Genomic DNA, 9,903 nt, shown 5'->3' with positions numbered 1-9,903 from the left:
CGCACTCTCGCCTCTGATGATTCTCGTCCTATGGCAGCCCCTTGATAAACAACTGTTCGTACTGGGTGGATGTGCACACACGTGTTGCAATCCAAACAAAATTTAAGTGTCTTATTGTGCCCTCACTGATCTTTACGCCAGAGTTTTGCGAACTCCTATAAATGCACATATTTGTTGCTCTGATGATTGACATTGAGCTGAATATCAGATCAAGAAGTAAGGATGAAGAGATGAATCGTCCAGTGAGAGGAACTCCACGCATGAATTTGTCTCTTTTTCTCTTTAGAAGAATTATACATTTTGAGTTTAGCTATTTACAGGCATGTCAGCTGAAACTTTTGAGAACTTAACAACAGTTTTTGTGCGGATTTTTACAGAGTTTCAAACTCAGAAGACTGAAACCCAATGTATTCTCTTCTTAATTGAAGTCATACTGCCTATGATAAAGGCGATTTTTTGCCTCATATTTGCATTCCCGGTAAGGGTGAAGGGACCCTCTCTCTTGCTTTAGCCCTCCTCTACCTGAATGTGGCATCTCTAAACATGGAGGTCCAAAACCACCTAGGGATTAATCGTTTTGAATCATTTTTCCCGTTTTTGTAATAATAAGAAATAAATAGTATACAAATGCTTGAAACTGTTCGACAAGTTATACGCGGTAAGCAGTTTGTGAGAATATTTGCTCATGTAGGATAAAGTTTTTTAGCACCCTTCTCTAGGCAAACTGACCATCCCACCTATAATAGTTACCGGATCTATGTCAGCAATTCTTTCGTTCACGATAACTATCGTTAGATTTACGTTATCTGTCTCAAATTTTGTAATTTTGTCCATTTTGATCTAATGAAGAACTGTATAGATTTTCGGTTAAATCGCATTTACCGTTTGCTTATAAATGGTAATTAACGTAAGTGTCCCACTTACGCTGTTTTTCACTAATCTGTTTTTATGAAAGTTCCATTCCTTGGTTTCCTTGGTAACCTTTGTTTGCTATCAGCTGATGTTTTATTTCAATTTCTTTTTTATTTTTTTTTTTCATTTTTTTTTTAAATAAATCCTTGCTAGGTTAGTTCTAATTTTTTTGCCAGCATTTATTCTAACCCCCCCCCCCCCAGCTCATTTTTCTAGCTGCATCACCCTCTCCCCTCAACTCATTTTTCTATCGATTTTATCATTTTTTTATGCCATGTCTTGCTCCCCTACCACAATTTTTTCGGGGTTATAGATATTTTAGCGGCCTCTAGACCCGTGATTCCAGTCACGGGCATTTCGCTAGTTAACAAATAAGAGATAATAGCCGACGGAAGCGGTATAATTCGAAAATGAGCTATACGGACCACGTTTTGTCAAGAAATGGATTTTATAAATTTTATATATGTTCAATGTGATGTTGTGTGCAACTTTATTGATGGAATGTCAACTCAGTTGGCTTTATATATTTTGTGTAGCAGGCTCAGTGTAGTTTTTTTGCTCATGGTTGGTTTTTTGCTTAACTTGAAGTTTTATTTTCAGTTACTGTGTTCACAAGTCTCAATTTAACAAATAATAGAGTGAATAGACATCCATTCAACGTAGCGACTTTTGATCAACACAACATTTCATTGGTTTGACTCAAAATTCTATTCCCCAGGCACAATTTGAATTTATCTAGCACAATCTTGTGTTGATACGATACAACCCTCGCGTCGGGTAAAAGTAGCCAACTCAGCGCGTTGCATTGGATCAACCGAAAACTTATGAAGCTTCACATGAAGTGCGTTTAGATCACACACTTTTGAGTCAAACGATCGAAACGTTGTAATGACCAAACATAGCATCTGTCATGTTAGCTTTATTTTTGTAATATACTTAAAAGGTAACAACATTTTCTTCATGGTCACAGTGCTGCATTTTTACCAAAACTGCAAAAACTGTTAAGTACCACTAAAGAAACTAGAAAAGTCAAACTGCAATTTTAGGTGAGACTTGCAATTAAACATTACAGAAGCTATAGTTTCTTTTACTCCGACACTATTCAGCCAGAGTTCTTGGTATAAGAGATTACGTAAATTTTACTCTCAAAGCATTCAGAGGAAAAACCGTGAATGTTGCCATAGCTGCAGATTCAGGCCCTGGTACAACCTTACGTAAAAGAGTTGCACCGTAGCATCCTCACAGTTGGATTGGTTGTACTGAAACCAAAATAGTTTCAACCACCGAGAAAAGAATAACAATAATGGTGTATCCATGGTAGTAGCTCTGTAAGCTTTATCTTATCAAATTCGGGACTAGATACACCCCAAGATTTGAATTGTATTCTGATTCGCTGTTTGAATGACATCATCATAGTACATTGATAATTTGTATGGTATCACCGTTCCAATGCGATTGGTATACCTCTAAATTTGCATGTGCTTAAATTGTTATTTTTTACACTCGGAAAAATAGAGGAAATAAGCGGTTTTAAAATACCTCTAATTTTTGAAATGACAACTCCGAAAATTACAGTTAGAATGTAAGTTTCAAGATACACTCCTATGGGATTTTTTCAGTAAAATTTAAAAAAGGCTTTGAGTAGAAAAGGTGTTTTGAAAAAACCCTAAAAAATCCACTTTAACTTTTAAGCATCTGAAACATATATGTGAAAAATGTCTTAAAGAAATTAGTAGCTTTTTCAAGACACTTTTACGTACATTTTACTTAAAAGATTCTCGAGCAGAGTTTTGTAAAAACTGAATTCATCACAATTTTTTTTCTTCAAATTTTTAAAAGTAATCTCTAGCGGTCATCGCTACAATTGAAAAATACTACTCACGGGAGATTTTAAAGTAGTGCCGTCAAGTTTATTTCATTTTATTTATTTTTGGGGTTTCTTAACTTTGTTTTAAGAATTCAGTGAATACATTTTTCAGAAATAATATTATCAATATGCATTGCCATCTAGCGACCAGGGAGGAGACGGCTGCTCCCGATGACAAATTGTCTTCTCAAATATCTAGGTACGGAAAAATGAGACTCAATAAACTACGTGACACGAAAAGCAGGGCGAATTTAGGCGGTAGAATCCATCAGCCGAATTAATTTCCTCCATGTACAATAATGGCGACCGTGGAAAGCCGAGTCGGTCATTTGCATAGGGAGGAGCACCTTAACAAATTTATGCAGAATAAGCTGCATCCTCTACATTGGTCACGGAAGAAATTCAGAAGTCACAGCAAATCTGGCATCGCCGGTATTGAGCTGCAATAACTGGGCGCGGCGGCGGAGGGTTCGACGTGCGAGGGTGCAACTTGTGACTGCATCAGTTTGCGCCGGCTACTGCAATTGCCAAATTTGCTTTGCCATGGAGAAACGCTACATGAGCTTTCAACATCCCCTCCCCCCTCCCACTGATCCCACGAATTTTCCCCTCAAGGATATTGATATTTGAGAATAATTATTTTTCAAGGTTTTCCCTGAAATTTCCAGGTACATTGGAAATACAATTTTCCGAATTATGTAAGAAAAAATTCAAATTCTATTAAAACAGTTGTTTAATTTTTAGAAAAGGTATAGACTGCTCGGTCGTCTATACACTCACCTGTTTTTTAGTTCATAAGCAAAGTGTATAATTCCTGTGTAGGGGAGGTTCACTATAAATGATCAATAAATAAATAATAAAAAAATAAAAAAAATAAGATAAAATATTCGCACGATTGTCAGAAAGTGCTTTTAATTAGAAGAAATTTGGCACGTCTTGAATATTTATCCTTCATTTTTCCTTAACGAGGTGGAAATGTGAATGGACAAAAGCAAAAAAAAATTTAAGCATCAGTGGCACGAACAATGGAGTTTCCATTTAAGTGCTTAAAATAATCGTCATATTTCGAAGTAAACTACAGGTCTGACCCAGAATTGATTATACATAATGGAATTAAAAAGTGAAAACACATTTTCCCAACTTGCAAGGAATCTTAAACATCAATGTGCTTTTGAGGGATACAAGCTTATCCATAAGTCCCCACACACGGACGAAAAAAAACGCCATAAAAACACAGCCTCTTACTACCTGAAAAGAATGATGAACCGATGTTGTAATACTTAAAATTAAACTTCGATAATTTGCATTTAATAGGTATTTCTGGCCCTACTTGAAATAATCAGAATCTCCGTCTCTCGCGCGTTACCTACTCTCTTTGACAGAGCTGCGGTACCAAGTAAACTGAATCAAATTGACCAAGTCACTGTTAAAAAAAAAATAAATAAAATAAAATTTACTGCTCCCAATAAGTCACTTTGAATAAAGTTATGAAGCTTTTCCCAAGCGAAATAGTCGACTGCGGCTGGTTAAAGGACATTTCGTTAGCGATTTTTGGTCCGCGCACCTGTTTTTTCCAGTAATTTACGTCCACGCGTTTTTTCGGCACGGGAGTTTTGGAGTTCTCCTGTGTACGATGAGTATCTTGATTTATTTTGCGAGGAAAGATCTGTACTTTTAAAGGATGCCTGTCATTCTTAATACGTTCAATTTCGTATAATAATGTGCAACACATTTGTTGTGAAACAGCTGCTTCAGGCACCGCCGCACGGCGGGCGAGCGGCCAGCGCAAAACGCGCATTGGCGCCTACAAACCTAAGTGGATACTTCAAGCATTGTGCAATGCGTGAAGTATCCACTTAGGTTTGTAGGTGCCAGTGAGCCTCTCGCGCTGGCAGCACGCCGCTCGGCTCTATTAGACTTTAATATTTATACTCGCATAGTCATTAACTCATGATTTTGAAATGTTTGCACACTCTGCATTGATTATTCTCATTTAAATTGATGGGGAAAAAAATATGTATCAATTTATCAAAGGAGAATAATATTATAATGTGCGTTTTTCAAATATTGGCGGTTCCGTGTCAAATTTAATGATTTCCAAAGCACTTTAATTTTTTCTTTTACATGTTGTGCTTTTATTGTGCTGCAGCGAGGTGTACGCGCAACCAAACGCTCAAAATTTGACGTATTTGACGCTAAAAGATCGATGTACAAATAAGTTAAAAACAAAAAAATTGCGTGATTCTTGGTTTTTTGCCCTCTTTTATTCATTTTTTCAGTTTCTGTCGGCACAACTGCGGCTCATTAAGATTAATGCCGCTTGGAAAAAGTTTTACAAATATTTGCCACGTTTTAAAAATATAAATGTTTTCAAAATGAAGTAATAATTCCGTAAACAAAAAATTAAAAAAATAAAAAAAGTACCTATAAATATATAAGGTATATTGTACATCAAATACTTTAAGGATAGAAATAAAACCAAATATTCACCAAGGACAATTTTAAAAAGATGATTCGAAAGGAGAAAGTAATAACATTTCATTTAGAAAATGAGCAACCATAACAACACCTCCTTCTCTCTCAATTTCTCATTTCCATATTGTCAATATAATTTTACATACCGACTAAAATATAACGCTTGGACCAAGTCACTGTTGCTTATTTTACGTGTGGGCGTAAACTACTGGATAAAAAGGTGCGAGGACAAAAAATCGTTGACAAAATGTCCTGAAACCCTGCGGCTCGCTGTAAATATTGTCACTGATATGCATATGATGATGGAACTGACTGAATGTAGTCAAAGTGCTGTAAGCAAACGCAACTAGGTACTGCTGCTTTCAAGCCACCACAGCTCACAATACAAATTATGGATTTGGAATCAATTAATTTTACTTCGTTTGATTCTTAATTCTATTCCTTTATTCGTTCAGTTCTCGATATTTATTAATACCAATCAGGTTTTGACTATTGACAAAATTTGCGATCAACTGCAAGGCTCCACGTTCAGTAACATGTGATGACTTTGGGCAGTTCTGGTTTCCCTCAGAAGATGTAAAATTGAGGCCACCACCAGTTCTCCCAAAGAGAGGAAATGTATGAGTATTCTCGCTTCAAAAATCCGCCTTCCTGATGATAGGCTGCTGCGTCAGTTTGCGTCACAACAAGAGTTCCGGACTCCGTAACTGGAGTAGCATTGGAGCACCATATATCACTGCACACAATCATAGCAGCAATGAAGATCATGATCCGTGTCCGCATCATATTGGTATGAGCTCCGAGAGTGAAGATGAAAGCTGGAAACCCATTTTGAATGAATATTTGCATCGAAACATACAGAAATAGATACAAATTTTTAAGAGCAGCCCAAGACAATGATAACAGTGGAAAAACAAGGATGAAAAAACGGGAAACAAGGCTAAAAATACACACTTAATGAAACTCGAGACGTTTCGACTCAAAACTGAGTCATTTTCAGGCGGAAACCATAAAAATTTAAAAGAAAAACCGATAAAAAACCTGAGCCCTACATGGTGGCGGCCGGGATCCGAGAGAAAGAGAAAATTGATAACAAACAAGGCACATCGATGCCAGCAACCGATGACCGAAAATGATCGAATTTTCTCTTTCTCTCAGATCCCGGCCGCCACCATGTAGGGCTCAGGTTTTTTATCGTTTTTTCATTTAAATTTTTATTGTTTCCGACTGAAAATGACTCAGTTTTGAGTCGAAACGTCTCGGGTTTCATTAATTGTGTATTTTTAGCCTTGTTTCCCGTTTTTTCATCCTTGTTTTTCCACTGTTAACATACGGAAATCAAGTAGAGATATGGTCATCAATTTCGAGATCATATGGACTGCATTTTGCAATTTGGAACTATAAATTCTAGCTCATCTGAAAAAACACTTACGTGCATAGGGAAACTAATGGCACATACGTTGTTTTTAAACCGGGCCAGAATATATAGTTCCAAATTGCAAAATGTAGTCCATATGGAAGTCGATTCAATAGAATACAGTAACAAAACCGCGGGTTAAGATAACCAAACACACTAATTGAAATCCGTGTTTTCAGCTTTGCTGCTCGCGGTTTTGTTTGTATGTTTTATTGAACCGTCTTTGCCTGGGGTTGCTACGTAATAGTATATTTGATATCAAAGTTGATGAGAGCTTATGATTTTTATGGTGTTTTCCCCCTTTTGGTAGCAATTTATTCGACATATTTGCGTTCGGTGGAAGGACCACCAAAGGAGGCAGGATGCTTTCTCATCCAAATTTCTCGAGTAAAATGAATCGCACGAAAAAAAAGTGTAGACATCGTTTTCTAAAAAAGATATAACTGTTTACAATCAACGTAGTTTAAATGAAAAACATAATAACGTCATTCGTTTAATCTAACTTCCATTTGATCTGTGTTAACAAATGTGTTGATATCTCGTTCATGAGATGATTTCTGGATCCGCCTAGCCGGGAATCGAACCCGGGACCTCCTGATTAAAGAGCCAGCACTGCAACCACGCCACAGGAAACCGACTTTCTGACCTTAGAGTGGCCTATTTTATGCAAAAACGGAATTTCAGCTTATATTTCCAGTTTATTTAAAATTAATAGCTACTTATAAAGAGTTGATACCAAAAGTGAGAGGAGGAGTGCTAAAGAGGGGCATTATCACATCGCAACGTTTCAAAAACTCACCTGGCGACCTGTTTCGTTACTTATTGATGGGTCCTTGTTTCACATCAAAAATATATTCGGCATTTTAGACTATATAATCACACAAACAACTCTGACCACTTCTCAAGAGGAATTTGTAACCCTTTTTGGGTAAATAAGTAATTTATCAAATGAAGCTTTGCGACATTGAAGTGCAAAGAAGCCCCTCTGCCTAGAGTAATTTAGTTGCAGTGTTGACATTTTTTCTAAAGCACTTGCCCAATTGGACGTATTTCTGTCAAATGGAACTAAGCGCCATCGGGGGAGGAAGGTAGAAAGGGGCTTGGATTGGCGGCGGAACCGGGCGTCCGGCTCATTCGTTCCTATACTCGCAATGCTTTTCCATGGCGCTTAGTTCCGTTTGACAAAACGCGCTATCCGGCATTCTAAATTCCTCAAAAGGAACTCAAATTGGCGCTTAGTTCCGTTTGATAGAAATACGTCCAATTGGCTTACTGCGCCATTGTGGAGAACTTTACCTACAAAGACGCGACAAAATATAAATGCCTTAAATTAAGATATTCCACAAGATATTTTTAAATCTATATTCATTTTTTGCGATTTGCTCTTTGATTGTTAATTTTTTATTAAGATCTAAAATTTTTCTCTGAATCTAGTATTTTCCGTAAGTAATTAGGTGCTTAAAATTTCTGGAATAAAGAGGGTTATTCATATAGGCGAAAAATGTACCCAGCCCGGAATGTACGAAACTTTGTAGGCTGATAGTACTAGTTGAGAGAGGCTTATCCCTAGCTCCGTTTTTGCAGGAGCCCCAGGGAAACAGCGTTGCCATTTTTTAAAGTCGTAACCTTCAAACATCCATAACTTTTGCAGAAATACAGTTACAGAGCTCGTATTTATACCAAAAGATGCAAAAAATTACGCTCTATCGACCTATGCCAAAAAAATTTTAATTTGACTCCATTGTTGCCACGTTATGGCCATTTTTGTAATTTTCGTAATTATTTAAAATCACGTTACCGCCTAAAAAAGTGTTTGCGGTTGGTGGGGATTGAATAAAAACCTGTCGGAATTATTGTTCGTTCGATTCCGCATCCATCGATATATTATACTTTTCTGAGAGACTTAGGGAACACGAGTTATAGCGATTTGAAAATTCGGCAACACGCCTGATACCCCAATATTGACGCTCGTTTCGGTACGTTTCGAAACTCCGTGTTAAAGCAAAACGCCTAGACCAAACAAAATTCGAAAAGTCAGTTCATGTTTTGCGCTTTTTTGAAACTTTCATATGATTTTTAGGAATTCAAGTAGCGGCGGTGTTGCCGGTTTTCAATGAAAACCACCGCTGCGATCACAATTTAAAGTAATACTCATTCAATCTTATCCAGCTACATTTGTTAACCTAAACTGACCATTTGCGACATGGTGTTGACAATATTGCCTACTTTCCTTCGGAATTCGCGTTGAGGCGGAGTTGCCAGTTTTCATGGAAACCACCACCGCGATCACAAAAAAAAAATGTATTACTTATTTAATCACATTCAGCCTTATTCTGTAGTTGGAATTGTTTATTTATCGAATCGATGGTTTCCTCTATCTCTCTGCAACGGCAGTGGTGACCGACAGTAACGAGATATCGATATTGTATAGAGATCAAGAGCAATGGATCTAGGCCCCTCACCAAAACTACTCATCGGACCGCTTGAGTGATTCGGTAGCTTTGAATTTCGATATCTCGTTACTGTCAGTCACCACTGCCGTTGCAGAGAGATAGAGGAAACCATCGATTCGATAAATAAACAATTCCAACAACAGAATAAGGCTGAATGTGATTAAATAAGTAATACATTTTTTTTTTGTGATCGCGGTGGTGGTTTCCATGAAAACTGGCAACTCCGCCTCAACGCGAATTCCGAAGGAAAGTAGGCAATATTGTCAACACCATGTCGCAAATGGTCAGTTTAGGTTAACAAATGTAGCTGGATAAGATTGAATGAGTATTACTTTAAATTGTGATCGCAGCGGTGGTTTTCATTGAAAACCGGCAACACCGCCGCTACTTGAATTCCTAAAAATCATATGAAAGTTTCAAAAAAGCGCAAAACATGAACTGACTTTTCGAATTTTGTTTGGTCTAGGCGTTTTGCTTTAACACGGAGTTTCGAAACGTACCGAAACGAGCGTCAATATTGGGGTATCAGGCGTGTTGCCGAATTTTCAAATCGCTATAACTCGTGTTCCCTAAGTCTCTCAGAAAAGTATAATATATCGATGGATGCGGAATCGAACGAACAATAATTCCGACAGGTTTTTATTCAATCCCCACCAACCGCAAACACTTTTTTAGGCGGTAACGTGATTTTAAATAATTACGAAAATTACAAAAATGGCCATAACGTGGCAACAATGGAGTCAAATTAAAATTTTTTTGGCATAGGTCGATAGAGCGTA

This window comes from Bemisia tabaci, chromosome 1, assembly GCF_918797505.1.
Source record: "Bemisia tabaci chromosome 1, PGI_BMITA_v3".
In the NCBI taxonomy this organism is placed as follows: domain Eukaryota; kingdom Metazoa; phylum Arthropoda; class Insecta; order Hemiptera; family Aleyrodidae; genus Bemisia; species Bemisia tabaci.
Note: the sequence above shows the minus strand (reverse complement) of the source record.